This window comes from Argiope bruennichi, chromosome 2 (assembly GCF_947563725.1).
Source record: "Argiope bruennichi chromosome 2, qqArgBrue1.1, whole genome shotgun sequence".
NCBI classification, from domain to species: domain Eukaryota; kingdom Metazoa; phylum Arthropoda; class Arachnida; order Araneae; family Araneidae; genus Argiope; species Argiope bruennichi.
The window spans coordinates 35746329-35762050 of NC_079152.1; the positions used below are offsets into that span (position 1 = coordinate 35746329).

The 15722-nt window shown below is 29.4% G+C and overlaps 1 protein-coding gene across 4 annotated transcripts in view; it reads right to left on the minus strand.

Annotated features, from left to right (window-relative positions):
- LOC129958118 (protein artichoke-like) overlaps nucleotides 1-15722 on the minus strand; it is a 433828-nt gene that overhangs the window by 270596 nt on the left and 147510 nt on the right. For all 4 annotated transcript variants that reach the window (XM_056070331.1, XM_056070317.1, XM_056070339.1 and 1 more), the window contains exon 2: nucleotides 10871-10942. The gene's annotated coding sequence lies outside the window, so the exon portion shown is untranslated. The remainder of the gene's footprint in view (nucleotides 1-10870; nucleotides 10943-15722) is intronic.

Consider the following 15722-nt stretch of genomic DNA (forward strand, 5'->3'; position numbering starts at 1 on the left):
TCAGAAATGTCAGTATTTGAAATCGTATACATTGTATATTCAAATATCTATAGTGGGCTTCATTCTATTATTACTGGATTTTATTACGACTTTTCTGAAGAAAGATTTTTTTTTCTTTTTGATACTGAAGTTTTTAAACTCAACTTTTGAATGTTTATGAAATTTGAACCGCGTGAAAGACATCCAAGTCATAAAATATCATAACAGGTGAAATGAAGGAAATATTGAAATTATTTGTTTCTATTCATTATGAAGTTATGTGTTTCTGTTTTATAACAAATAATAGGAATCCAAGAATGTAAAACAATTTTATACATTTAAAGATTTCGAACAAATTAGAATAAGGTGTTACAGTTACAGATGTAATTCACGATTTCGGAAATGCCAAGAGCGTCAGTGCAAGGTTGTGGAGAAGTTTTATGATATTGATATTATCATTTGAATTTATAGCTCTGACTGACTAGACGAAATTGTGGTAAATAAAGATAATTATAATCAAATTGCGATCAAAACTATTAACTCGGACGGCTGTCACAAAATTGGTTTAAGCGATTAGGAGAAGTATGAGTATATGAGTCGGTTAGCTATATTCAATTGAATATTTCCTATGATAATAACAAGGCAAAAGGAACGAGTGGTATCATGAATATATCATCAAAACTGCTCATAGATGCCGAAATATTGCACTCCTAGATAAAAGATGGTTTTGTATATTCCCAGAATTCAAGGATATTTATCTAGAATGCAGATTTATCGTCCTTCTAGCAATAGGGGATTTGACCATAGCAAAAAATGAGGTTATCGGAGGAAAAAAACATTATTTTGTTGCAAATACTCAGTTCTAAGACTATGAAAAGAGCACTATGACTAAAATTACTTATTTTCTAAATATTACATTTCCTCATGCATGGAATTAGGCACTATTAGAAATTATTATATCGGCATAGATAATAATACTCGATGCCACAGAGCGACGTGTTTTAATGATACTTTTAAAGTGAAGGAATGTGTCAGAGTAATTTTTTTCTTATTTATTCGTTATTAGTATTATAATGCTTATATGGATGTAAAACGGGTCGCGGTGGCCCGGTGATAAGGTACCGGCTTCGGAACCGGAGAGTTTCAAGTTCTAGACCTGATTTCACCGAAGAACAGTCGTGTAAGAGGGTCGAGTGCACTCTAAATCCATTGGGGGAAAATTTCCTTCCTCTGGTGTGGAGTGGAAGTTTGGAAAGGGGATTGCCAGTTCAGGTATCATCCTGGCCATCTGGTCGTGGTTCAAAGTTACGAGGTCAGTCCCAAAATAGCCCTAGTGTTGTTTTAGAACAGGACGTTAATATAACTAAACTAAACTGTGTAGATGCATGTGATAGTTGTAAGAAGGAACGGAGTTATCTTTTTGAAAGAACTTCTACGGTTCTTGAATGGGATAAAATAATAAAAGTTTCAGAGTTTCATATTTACTAAGATAATTTTATCAACATTATCTAAAATTATGTACACATTAATGGTGGATGAATATATACTTACTAAGGTTTTAATGAAGAAACTGAAATTAGAAGTTACTAATGATTTTATTCTTCTAAAAACTGCAAATTTGCATGGTTTCTTTGTTTATGCTCAGTATTCCGTGTTCCGCGTATATATAAATTTGTGTGTGTGTGTGTGTGTGTGTGTGTGTGTGTGTGTGTGTGTGTGTGTGTGTGTGTGTGTGTGTGTGTGTGTGTGTGTGTGTGTGTGTGTGTGTGTGTGTGTGTGTGTGTGTGTGTGTGTGTGTGTGTGTGTGTGTGTGTGTGTGTGTGTGTGTGTGTGTGTGTGTGTGTGTGTGTGTGTGTGTGTGTGTGTGTGTGTGTGTGTGTGTGTGTGTGTGTGTGTGTGTGTGTGTGTGTGTGTGTGTGTGTGTGTGTGTGTTATGTATTATATTTTTATTTTAAGACTGTCTGCGTTTTTTCTTCAATCCATCACTCGGCATCCAAACATTGTTTTTTTTTTTTTTTTAAATTTCCTATTCCTTAATTTATAAATGCAGTGGTATTTATAAATTAAGAAAATATGCAACTGCCCGCTTTTATTTTAAATGAAATTATTCTATAAAAATATTGCATCAAAGGAATTTGTTTAGAAAATATTTTGTACATCAAATTTTACACACTGTTACACTAGAAATAGATATATTAATTTTATAGAATATATTTTATTACATATAATACTTATTATACGTATAATAAATTCTCACATACGAAAATTCATTTTTATATATATTCAATAAACTGACAGACAACATACATTAATTTTAAATAAGCATGATTTTCGAGTTATAAAGTTTTCGTCAAAATACTTTTTACTTATTTAAAAAAAGATTGTACTTTTTACTTATTTAAAAAAAGATTGAAAATCATCATTTATTTTTTTATGATTTTATAATTGTGTAATAGTTATATGTTCATATATGATTTAAAACACGACAAAGTATTTTAATTTCTCAAGATCATTCGATTACGACTTTCTTGATGAATTTTTATTTCAGACCACCCTGAGTCCATAAAATAGTAATAATAATATAAAATTAATTGTATTTGCATGACGCTACACGTATGGAATTTGTTATGAGAACTAACAACCAAAATTACACATGTGTATCCGATTTTGGATTAAATATAGCAAATTGTCTATCTGTCAAATTCATGTGTAAGTATATGATTGCGATAACTAAAAAGCGGAAAAAAAATAAATGAAAGATTCTAGCTAGTGATATGTACACCAAAATTGCTAAAATTATTTGTAAACGGATAAAATGTTTTATCATTTTCCAGTTTTTGCATATAATATCATAAACACAAAACAGCACACTTTAAATAAATGAAATTTTTTCTATCCAGTGCGTAAAAATCTGTGCAGTTGTAAAAAAAAAAAAATGTAATAAATCAATGCACTTCAAAGTACACACTTAGACATCCTATATGATAAAGTTAAACAGTAAAATAGATATTGTTGTAGAAGCAAGCAAAAAGATGTAGGGAAGAAAATTTAGTTTGCATAATTTATAAGATTTGCAATGTTGTTATGTGGTTATTTTTACTGATTCAATTCATAAGTGAATTTTGAGTGGAATGCTAATTTCTTAATTAAAAAAAAATCATTGAGAAATACTGTTAAATATGAAGGTATTTTATTTTATTACTGAGTATTTAGAAGTACTTTCTTGCATAAATTCTTCAAACACGAGTGAAAAAAATATAATTTTGATATAAACTCATCCCATACAACGAAGACATGTTTACAAGGAATAAACTCTCAGGAATTGAGAATCTCATAGCATCTTATCACATAGTGCGTTTGTGGAACAACTTCATGAAATACCATGAAATAAAAAAAAATACATCCCATAGGCTTCTCTCGGAAATCCTTGCTTTTGAGTCGATGATCGAGGGCGCGCTGACAGGGCTAAAGAGATGGCGGCAGGAATGAATGAAGACGAACGGGAATTACGAATGGAACGAGATTTCTCTGCCGGATTTGGGGGACCATCTCCCTATATAAATTTTCATAAAACCAAGCTGGATTAGAAATTTTTTTTAGCTGTCTTTATATTTAATCGTATGTAAGAAGAAATAATAATCGTCAAAAACACTTTACCTTCATATTTTGACAATTTTCTCATTACAGACTCCTTTCGAAAAGCACAACATGTTCTTGAAATTATATCTGTCTGTTTACGAGCACAATTATTAGTATTAAACTAGAGAGATGAAAGTAGCGTGAGTAGAGTATTAGATTATTAAACTAGAGAGATGAAAGTAGCGTGAGTAGAGTATTAAAGTATTAAACTAGAGAAATGAAAGTAGCGTGAGTAGAGTATTAGATTATTAAATTAAAGAGATGAAAGTAGCTTGAGTAGAGTATTAGATTATTAAACTAGAGAGATGAAAGTAGCGTGAGTAGAGTATTAGATTATTAAATTAGAGAAATGAAAGTAGCGTGAGTAGAGTATTTGATTATTAAATTAGAGAGATGAAAGTAGCTTGAGTAGAGTATTAGATTATTAAATTAAAAATATGAAAGTAGCGTGAGTAGAGTATTAGATTATTAAACTAGTAAGATGAAACTTAGCAAGTGGAATTTATATCGAATTTATAAATTATGATCCAGTTTTGAAAGAAATCAATTCGCAGATTTCTTGCTAGTCAATTTGTTCAAAAAAAAGCGAGTAGTATCTATTATAGATAAAAAGCTAGACGGATTATATTTGGTACGCAGTTTTAATAACTAAAGTGTATATTTGCCTTATATTTTAAACCAAATTTGCCAATAATTGTACGTCTGTTGCTCTGTACATTTGCATACATGCAAGCGCCATAAATAAAAGACGCAATTTACTTGGTACGTAAGTTTGTTATATATTTGACAGTGTTACTAAATGCTAAATTTTGGTATCTATCAATCGACTCGATTTTCTTCACTAAACTATGATGCACAAAAAGCTCATGTTCGAGACTCTGAAATTTAAAATATATGCATCATTCGGGCCCCTCATGCCTTTGTTTATCTTGAAGTCTGAAGTCTCCTTTGGGAGAAGTAGGTATAATACGTTTATTAAGGAGTATGCAAGAAAATATTTTGACTTAGTTTTAGTTTCAACTGTATTAACGTACCTTTTTATAGCAACACTAGGGTTATTTTTAATGGACTTTGTAACTTTGAATCCCGGTTATTTGACCAGGAAGACACTTGAGCTGGCATCCTCTCTCCAAATTTTCACACCACGCCACCACGAGGACGTTTGGCCCCGATGGATTTAACGTGCACCAGACACGCTAAAATCACGGTTTTTCGGTGCAGTCGGATCTCGAACTTGAAACTCTCCGGTTTCGAAGCCAACATGTCACCACCAAGCCACCACGGCCCGAAAATGTTTTGGAAATGTCATTTCCCAAATTTAAAATATGAAAAAAAAAAACTTCTCTTATCCAATCAAATGTGTTGGAATTGTCATGTTAACAGAACAAGACTCCTACAACACTAAAAAAAAAAAAAAAAAAAAAACTTGCTGCTGTCGTTTTTCAGTGATGATATATAACCTATCATATTATTATTTTCTTCAATTGTACAGATGATACTTTTAATCTTAAAATTTATGAGGATTGGTAAGAAAAAATATAACAGAAACATTTTATTGTTTGGTTAATGTGATATTTATGAGCTTGAATTTGAGGCTTATTTGATGCTAGGGATGGTTGTAGAGAGGAATGGGTTATACACTTCTCCATAGATATAGCATCATTTGGCCAAACGCTTGTCGTTACTGAAGTTTGTGCGGTTAAAAAAGGAAATAAAAGAGTGGCATTCTGCTTTAGATTGGGTATTTTTTGCCTGTCAAACAAGGTGAAACCACTGTGGAAAAATCTTCCAAAAGTATTGAGGAAAATTCGAAATGAGCTCTTCTTTTTAACTATGAAGTTATTTTACTCATATAAAAGGAAATTCAGACTTGAATCTTCATTTACTTCGCATTCGAATTTAGAGCACGCGAAAGAATTGCGCTAATTTTCATATGAACGAGGGATAGTTCTTGACAACTGCATAATCTAGTCTCCCATGGCAAAAAACTTAGGTTGATATTCCTTTATTTTCAAAAAAACTTCGAAGAAACACATTCTAATTTAATCAATTAAATGTAAATTTATGGAAATCGCTTATGCTCAGATGGAAATAAATCTGAGATTGGAAACAGCAAATTTTGAAACAAATAAGGTGAATTTCTTTTAAAAATGCAAATTGGTAGTAATAATATATTAAAGAGCTTACCTTTTATTTTAAAAAGTGAATGAATTAATGAAAAACAATTGCCCCTCCAATGAATTTTCAATTCTTCTGAAGAGTATCTTAGTATTTTTTAGAAATAATTTATTAATATTTAATCTATATAAATCTAAAGTGCATGGAGAGAGAATATGCAGCTAATAGCTTATTTTGCCCCGTAACTAGAGACAGGAATTTCCTCACGCGGCCATGACTCCTTTGTTATTTTTTCTTTTCGTCTTTTGTAAACAGCATTGGAATTTATTTTGGAAACATAATGTATTCTGAAAATTATGTAGTTATTAAAAATATTAATGTTAAATGTTATAATATAAAATTTGGGAAAGATGTAAGAAAATCCTAAATATTCTTTTAATTTGTATTTACTTCGTTTAGATATTATGGAATAACATTAATATTAATAATTGTTAGAATTTAACAAACAAAAATGAAGAATACAATATAGTAATAAAATAGTATTTTAAGGATATTTCCTTATTCTTTTTGCATTATTCAAATTAAAAGCAATTTCAGAGACATGGAGGCAATGACCCATAAATAACAACAAAAACTTTGAAAAAGAATAATTCGGTTATGCGCACGTGTTGAAACTTCTGTTCAAATTTCTGCCAACATATTGCTAAAAGAACAACTTGGAGGTATTGAGGAGATGATTGTATTCAATGACAAAATACCACGTGATATTCATAGGTAATTGACAACGCGGATTCATTTTGACTCCCATCTGCAGTTGCGGGTTAAAATTGTTAAAGATAGGCATATACTTTTTTTTTTGTAAAATCCCAAAAAAGAATATTTTTAGTAGAGAGAAAAACCAGGAATAAAAATTTTCATCAATCTCGAAGTTCTATTAATAATATATAGTAAAATTGTTTTGAAAAATTAAAATTTTAAACAAGACCAAAAATTTAGACTTCTCTGTCCAAAATTGACTGAATTACGAAGTTTCGAATTTTATTACATTAGATATATTAACATCGCAGAGGAAACCACAACCATTGATAAGGGGACCTTGTTGGATGTTGCCTAAATCGCGATTGGAGTAGGATTGTCGAAAACAGCGATATTCAATAATTTGGTTAGTTTTTGTCGCATCAGTTTTGAACTTTAATTTTGAAGAGTATTTTATTAAATATGCTTAATAAACCAAGAAATAAAAATCCAGTTTTCGCAATTTTTTATCAATATATTTATTGACTGAAGCTACATAAAATGTAATTTCTTGCTTCATTAAAAGCAACAAAGCACCCTGTTGTGGGATGCGAAGTATCAACTTCTGTTGTATGTGGTGTCATGTGTGGGATGTTGTATATGGTATTTTCTGCTCTGTGTGCTGTGGCATGCGTCAAATTAATGCAACCGTTATTTTTAATGTTTAAATTGACTGATTTATCAATGTGCATATAAGCATAAGCAGAATAAATGCTAAATATTTTTATTACTTTGCATTTTTCCTGATTCATTAAGTTCTTTCTTCATAGACAGAATTGAAGACTATTATTATCTTTTAATAACATTGTCTGTTTTTTTTTAATAATCAACATCATATTTTTTTTCTGTAAGTGGATCACCATTTGTTTGAATCCGATTTTAGTGATTAGTTTTCATTTGAGTGTTCTTGAAAATTATGGATAGGAAAATATCCATTGTAAGGAAAAAAAAGTTCTGATGTTATTATATATGTACATCTAAAGCATTCTACACCTAATAAACATTTTAATTTCTTAGGCGCTCTGATATTTTATATATATATATGATATTTTCTACCACAACTTCCTTAAATTGATTCTAGACAATCAGATCTGAGATATTTGCCAACATCATAATAGTTTGTCTAGACAGACATTTCTTCTAGTAGTAGTATTATTTTACCATTTAGTATAAAAGTTTAGACGAAATCTATTATTGTATACATTGTCTGTCGGGCAGTTTGTCCATGTGTATTTGAACACATTAACTCAGTACTGTAACTGATTTCGCGAATAAAATTTGGCCTTTAGATTAGCGCAGCAGAAACGTATTCAATTTCTATTAAATTTATCAGATGTAAAGGTATTGTTCGAAATGCATATTCGATTACATTTATTGTATGGTGTAGCTGAATTCTAAATCTTCCATATTTTGAAATTACTTTACACACACAAGGGAAAATTACTTCAGCTTATTGATTCAATTCCGTATATTTAATTAAATGCGTGCTTACAATTTCAAGATTGTTGCGCACTAATATAATGATGATTCGATGTTATTCATAAATTGAATTGGATGTTAATTACATATTTTTTATATACTATAAAAATATTTTTGAGTAATATTTTTTTCTGTATTTCAATGCTCTGATCTGAGGTAACATATTATGTTTGTTTTAAATATGCATATTTTTTGATACGGCAGATAAAAAATTAAACATTTGTATTTATAATGTACATATGCATTATTATACGTCTTTCCATTCGAGCCCGCAAATATAGTTAAATTTATCTGCTTTTAATGATTTATTTTTATTCTTATTTCATTATTTATTATTATTTTTAATTTTCTATTTCCTAATTTAGGAAAATGGAAATTAAAGATAAGAAATGAATCACGCCATTCATAGTGAGATTTCTTTTCATTAAAATGGTATCATTTAAAACGAAATTATATGACAAAAATCCATTACTTTTGATTGTTTATTGCAATAAAGCGTACGATAACTGAATATTTTCTCAAGAACATTTATTTAAATTATTGTCACAATGAAGATAGCGCGGATGTATGAAAGACGTAAAAAAATAAATAGCAGACACACACACAAAAAAGTTAAAGTATATTTATGCTCAACGTTTACTCCTCGATCTACTTAGTGGGTCATTAAACAAATAAATACCTTCCTTATCGTAAACGATTTAAAAATCACAAACATTCAGATAAGAAATACTTAACGACATCAACATTTAAAAAACAGAAACGAGAAAAAAAGGGTACAAAAAAATAGATAGAAGACTGGCAAAGGGGAAAAAATAATAAAAGAAGAGCATAGATAAAAAAAAATTCTTTCTTATTCTAGGGAGGAGAGTTGGGTAGAAGGGATGAAAGATTAAGAAAAGCCCCGTAACGGGTATTTTAATCACAAAGATAAAGTACATCAACTTTGATTATTTGAATTGATGCCAGATTCGCGAAGTGTGTTATTAAAAGCTTCTTATCAACGGGGACACCGCGTCCCACCCATCCAAATTGGATCCAAAGAAATAAAAAAAAAGAAGCAAGAATCGATATTTATGTGTGAGGATGCTGAATTTAAATCGATTAAATTTCGAATAACCTTTGATGGCACCGCCACTCCACTGTTGCGTTCGAAAATGAAAGCGATAGAAGAGATCACTATCGTTCGAATTTATTGTTATGCTATCTTTTCCCTATGCTAGGGAACTATGGGGAAAATAAAAGGAAGAAATGGGTAGATCTTTCTCAGGGCTGCTTTCAAATTTGCATAGAATTGTAAGAAGATAATTTTCTCTTATTTGATTAAATTGGTTCTAGATGTTTGTTTTTTATTTGGCAAATATAATACTAGGAAGTATTTATGAATGTGGAGCGATTGCGGAAAATATAAAGAATAGGTTTGAAGTCCAACGTTTCTGTGGCTATGTTGATCAATTCTTTTATCAGGAGAGATATTTATTAACTAAATGCCTAATGTATATACTGCGATTTTGGATAAGAGGTTAAAACCATAAATTACACAGTCTTTGTTAATATACGCATGCAATTAGCGATTCTCTATACTGTCAAATTTTTTTGTACAAGTATGTTAGTAAAATTACTTGGAAACTGAGTTCAGAAAATTTGTTCAGATATTAAATAAACACACTTTTTTTCTGCCATAGCTGTCGTTTGTTTAGCTATTTATTTCTTCACCAAAAAAAAAAGATTTGTTTCCGTCCTCATAATCAATTTTTATAAGATTAAATGAGTATCCAGTTGTTTGCCTTTTACTGATATTTACTGATTTTTTTTATAAAGGTATTATGTAATTAAAGCTGAAAAGAAATTCTTAGAGATTCACAGTTTTTTTCTGTAGTATGTCTACTAATCTATTATGTACATGGTTTTCAAAATTCTTGGTGACAAAATTTAATGAAAATAACATTATCAAAGATAATTTTTGCTACACAAATGTATTCAACCACCTTCTTATTTTGCACTCATTGATTCTTCTAATTTCTTATCTGTCTTAAATTATCTTGTTTTTTTTCATTTTATTAATTCTGTTTTTATTTAAAATAGAATTAATAGCTTTCGAATCATTTTGAACTATCAATTATTTACACTTTCCTGAATGTGTTATGATGAAATTTGCCGTCAAAATAACTGTCTTTTACAATGTTTTCGTTGCAAAATATTAAATATACTTACCCGTCTGTTCATCACTAAAAATTAAGTGTTAATTAATTTTCGGATGTATATCTTACCTTCATCTAAATGTATCAAAGAGGAAATTTTGGAGATAATACTGCAATATATTATTTATTTTCCGCCTACACTGCTACGGTTTTGAAATTTCAAATAAATCACCCTAATAAAAAAATTTCTGTAAGTGATTCAGTGAAATCATTTTGAAAAATGATAGGAAGTAAAAAAAAAAATCTTTGTTATTTGTGTGCGTATTATATCATGAAAGTTACCTTAAGTATTATAATAAAATTTCAAACTGAAATACATTAAATATATTACGCAAGTATTAGATTATAATGTAGCTTTACTGCCATGTAAAATGAAATTGTATTTGGGTCTTTATTTTTCAGCTGATGACATTAAGCCATGCAGGAGACTGTGTGAAGAAGACAAAAAGTAACAAGTTGTATATCATTTTGAAGAACAGAGGTTTTTGTGCGAATTTAAAAAAAAAATAAATGAATTTACTTTGTTTCAATGCGCTGTTTTTTCTTATATATATGAGTTAGAAGTTGAATTGATAAAAATGAAATATTTCTTATTTTGATTATTATAGAAGGCCTTTAAATATATATTCCAAAAAATTTGAAAGAAAAAATTTATTGCTTACTTTACGTCATGGATTGCAATATTGATGATCGAAAATCCATAATATAATTTTTCTTTCACACTCAGGAGAGATCTGAAATTCAGAAAAAAAATCTTAAGTATTTTATTAACTTCATTTATTTAGCATGCATCAGTTATACGTAACAGAATATTCCTTTTATAAAAAAAAAAGTCATCAGCCTTCGCATTATGCATATATGTTTGTTGCTCATAAAATTTAAATGATTTCACAACAAAAGCAATCCTTTATATAAATTCATTACATAAAAATAAATTATTTTATGTAATAGAAAATAAAAAGTGATTTCTGCATTTTTTTTTTTTGGTATTCAATCCCAACTCATGGTAGGGAGTGAATTTTATGGTTAGATAGGGAGAGGATTTTTCTTAGTCTCGGTGGCAGAATTTAATTCTCCAGAAATGACTCAAAGAAAGTATATACTGTTTGTTTTGTTTGTTTGTTTCTTATGGCACTTGCCACTGACAAGCCCGCTGTTACGGAGACAGCGATTTAAGCCTGAGGGGAGCGTCTCTTATTTTTTATAGCAGCGCCAACTAGGGCCAAGAGTACGACTTTGCCACTCACGCATCATTCATTCGCTTGCACAACCCCTTTTTACAGGAGGGCACATTCACACATCTCCCAGATAGAACAACAGAAGAACAACCATGCCCAAACCGGGACTCGAACCCGGGACGCCCAGATCACGGGGAAGACGCGCTACCCCTATGCCAGGACGCCGTCAAGTATATACTTATTTGGGTGACAGCTTAACCTGAACTATCCTGTAAAGTTGTAAACTGTCTTTAAAATATTTTTTCAAAAAAAAAAAAAAAAAAAGGAGATTTGATAAAATATTTTAAAAGAATATAAGTACTGAAGAAAGGAACCGGAACATCACAGACATGTAAACATCAAATTGTTAGTACGCAGAATACTATTATTACTTCCAGGAAATCATTTGAAAAATGTAGAAAGATAGGCTGGATAAGACAGAACCTTGAAAAGAAATTGAGAACATTGAAAATATTAGCGGAGATTTAAGAAGTGTTCTTATGGTCTTTGAACTGGGCCTCATCAAAAAATGCTAAACTCATTATGATAAAATTAATGGTCCTCGTATGGAAATTTCCGAATAAATAAAGAAAAATGCAACCTAAAGAAAATAATTCTTGGGATCGCTCATGAAAACAAATTTAAAATATCTGAATATATGAAACATTAGCACTTCCAAAAACATCATTCCGGCAAAAAAATCTGAAAGAGATACAATTACAATTTTACCCCACAGAAAATTTGCAGATTTTTTTTTAATTGAAAATTAACTTGATAAAGTATTTATTATAAACAACCCAACCAAAAGTGAAGAAAGGGAACAAACCATAAAAATGTTCCAAAAATGAAAAAACATTTTATTTTTCCCGGAAAAATATGTTATGCTATTGAAAATTGCCAGTAACGGACTATCTAGAAGCCGGGAGAATAAACCCATTAAAGCTAGGGTCGAAGCAAAATACTTTTCTATAGCAAACATCCATAAACTCAGAAATTTATGTCAAAATTATTTTGCACTTTCTCATTGGATTAACTAAAAATATACAGCATCAATTCATTCTGCTATTTAATAAAGTCGAAACGTATATAAAAAATAATCATCATCATTTGTTATTAATGTGCTGGATTTTACAACAGTTCTTGAAACTACAGGTGTATAAAATGCAGCAGATAACATCCAATCACCCAAAGCGAGGTCAAAGAAAAGGCAATAGAACCCATTTGCATTAACTGGAAGGGAAAAGTGCACCCAATCTCTTGGCGAGAAATGAAATGGCTTCTCCAGAAAACAGTCTAGTAAACCGGGAAGAACCTATGTCCATGTCATTAAAGAATACCTAACACCATTGCAATTTCAGCAATGGTGGTTACTAACAAAAGTATAGGGGAAGGAAAACCCCAGAAAATCGACATACAATGAACCAAAAAACGAAAACTCAGAAACAGAGAAAGAATTTAAAATGTTCATAAGGAATTATTAGAATTAATTGAAATATTAAGAAAAATCAGAGAAACTAAAAAAAGAACAGAAAGAAAATTTATTTTGTTTAGTGTACTTATTGAAGATCCTGCAGATCTCAATTCTTAAAATACTTAGTTCAATTTCCTAATTATTTTGATATCTGCATCTATCACCAGATTTTTCCCATTCTGACTTTTTAGAATACTTAATTTAGACTTCGAAATTCAAACCAGTTTTGAAGCAATCTCAATGGCTGCCACCTTTTGACTGCTTGTCCATAGACAAGGCATGGTATATCACAGCTTATTTCACTCTCTTCTTGTCCCAAATGATGGCAACGGCTCATAGCACATAACTAAAAGTAAAGTAATTATAGTTGTGCATAAGGGCAAGGAAAGCTTTAATGAACGCATGTACTCGAGAAACATGTCAGAAATGGAAAAACCATAGCTCTTAATCTTAATTATTATTAAAAATATACGGGTTTGTCTGGCCATAGACTATTTATAGAGCAGTTAATTGACCTTACGATTAACGAATTGGTCTAGGAGAACCATGGATGCTGAATATGTGCATTTCAGAGCTAATTATTTTAAACCTTCAATTTATTACTAAACTTAAGCCAAATTACCGAGTCTTCAGCCATGTTTCTTGTCACTAGCTCAAAAAAAATGCTATTGAATAATATATTAACGGAAATTTTTTCCACATGATTTCAAACAATTTTAAAATGCGAAAAAGTATCCTTCCAATGACACTAGTTAAAGCATTTTGCGATACTGGATCCCATTTTTAGAATTTAATCTTCGGGAATCAACTGTCAAGGTCAATTAAAGGCATCATTCTTGCTTTTTTCAAGACGAGAGGAAAAAATAAACAGGTAATAATAAATATAAAAAAATAGGTAAAAAAAAAAAAAAAAACAGTAAATAACAAAAACAGATTATGATGATTGAAAAGTTTGTGTTGAAGAAAAATTCGTCTTGTACTAACAGTTTCTCCTTTTTCTTTTTTTTATTGAATTGTGATAAAAGAATAATGAGTTTCTGAAATACAATTATTCAATTTTGAAACACTTTTATTTATTGATAAATTTAACAGTCCTACTTAAAAATGAGAAATACATTTTTTTTTTCTAAATTTTCAATTAAAACCAAACGGCCTGTTCTGAAAATTAATAAAATTTTTACCTCTCATTCAAATTATATGAGGAGCCAATCTTTCAACAAACTCAACTAGAAAAATACTGAGAAAGTGCTTTAAATAAAAAAAATTTAGAATTTAAAAAATATTTAAATAATTTTTTTCCTATACAAATGTTTTCTGATTATAAATAATTATTAAATACTCATTAATATTTAAAAGGATATAAGGAATTATTATATGGGTCATTGCGGATTTTCTTGCTCCAAATAAAAAAAATTATGTCATAATTATTTAAATTTAAAACTGATCTTAAATTTTTTCAATAATGTGACAAAAAATTCAAATAGTGTCAGACACAGAATATTGTCATTTTTATTTTTCAATTCAATCAAAATTGATCTAACTAGCTTTGACTAAGGACTCCAAATTATTTATTTTCAATTTAATTTAGAATGAATTCCATTTTTGTTTTTATAAATATTTTTTTTATTTGAAAGGTCCTAAAATGCACAATTTAAAACTTCTTTTCATCAGCAGAAATCCCTTTTTTCAACATGCATTTTTATTCATCATCTTTCAAAATTGATAGAGTATTATGATCTAAATCTTCGACTGGAAATTACTTCATAACTAAGTCTGAATCTCAAACCATTGGTATAAAAGTCAAAAATTATAACTAATTTAAAGTTTTTGAAAAAATTCAAACTTTGTTGATATGATTGAAGCATTATATGTTGAATGAACCAGCTGGTCACTGAATACAATTACTTCTTAATACTATTGAAATATAGATACAGGAAAACTAAATAGGTACATATATAATATTTTAATAATTAAAGCTTCTGTTAAAGGAAGATAATTCATGGTTTTTTTAAACTATTTAATCTTTATGAACTACAATAGTAAAAATATCATTACAAATTAGATGTTCTATGCTTGCTCAATTTTTTTAAATATAAGTGGATATAACTCACCATGTATCTTACAGACACAAGCAAAAATTTGAGACTTAATTTGAATAATTAACGAATAATGTATTGGAATTTCAGAAAAATTAATCCCATTTTTTTGAAATTTTCACAATAGCCATATTACATTGATAAATAAATTATAAGCTGCTCCTTTTATTCAACATCGCTCCTGTTTTATTTTTAAATAATATTGTTTAAAACCAGTTAATGCGAAATAATCTTTGAAGGATTTAATCCTTAAATGATGCATAGATAAATTAAATGTATTAACTACAATGTATCTATATGGCTATAGCTTATAAAAATAAAGTAGCAAAATGCTTAAGTGCAAACATTATAACGATAATAAGCAAACAAAGGAATGCAGCTCTGCGCTCAGCTGTTAATAATATGGAAAATATCCTGATGAAAAGCTGAATGATTACACATCATACAAAGGATTATATTTCTTTGTGAGATGCAAGTTTTTATTTTTCTTGAATCCTTAAATTTTATTTATTATTAATTATTTTTGAGTATGCTAAAATAACATAATTGCACGGATATGGTTCTTCATGAGGTATTTGTTACTCTGTAAAAGATTAATATTTTGTTTAAATAGTGTATCATTCTCTTCATGTCAATAATTTTTAATATTGTTATATATTATTTACCCTATTGTTTTAAAAATTGGATTTTGGATTAAACAGTGAAGTTTATTTGACCCAATCAATTGACC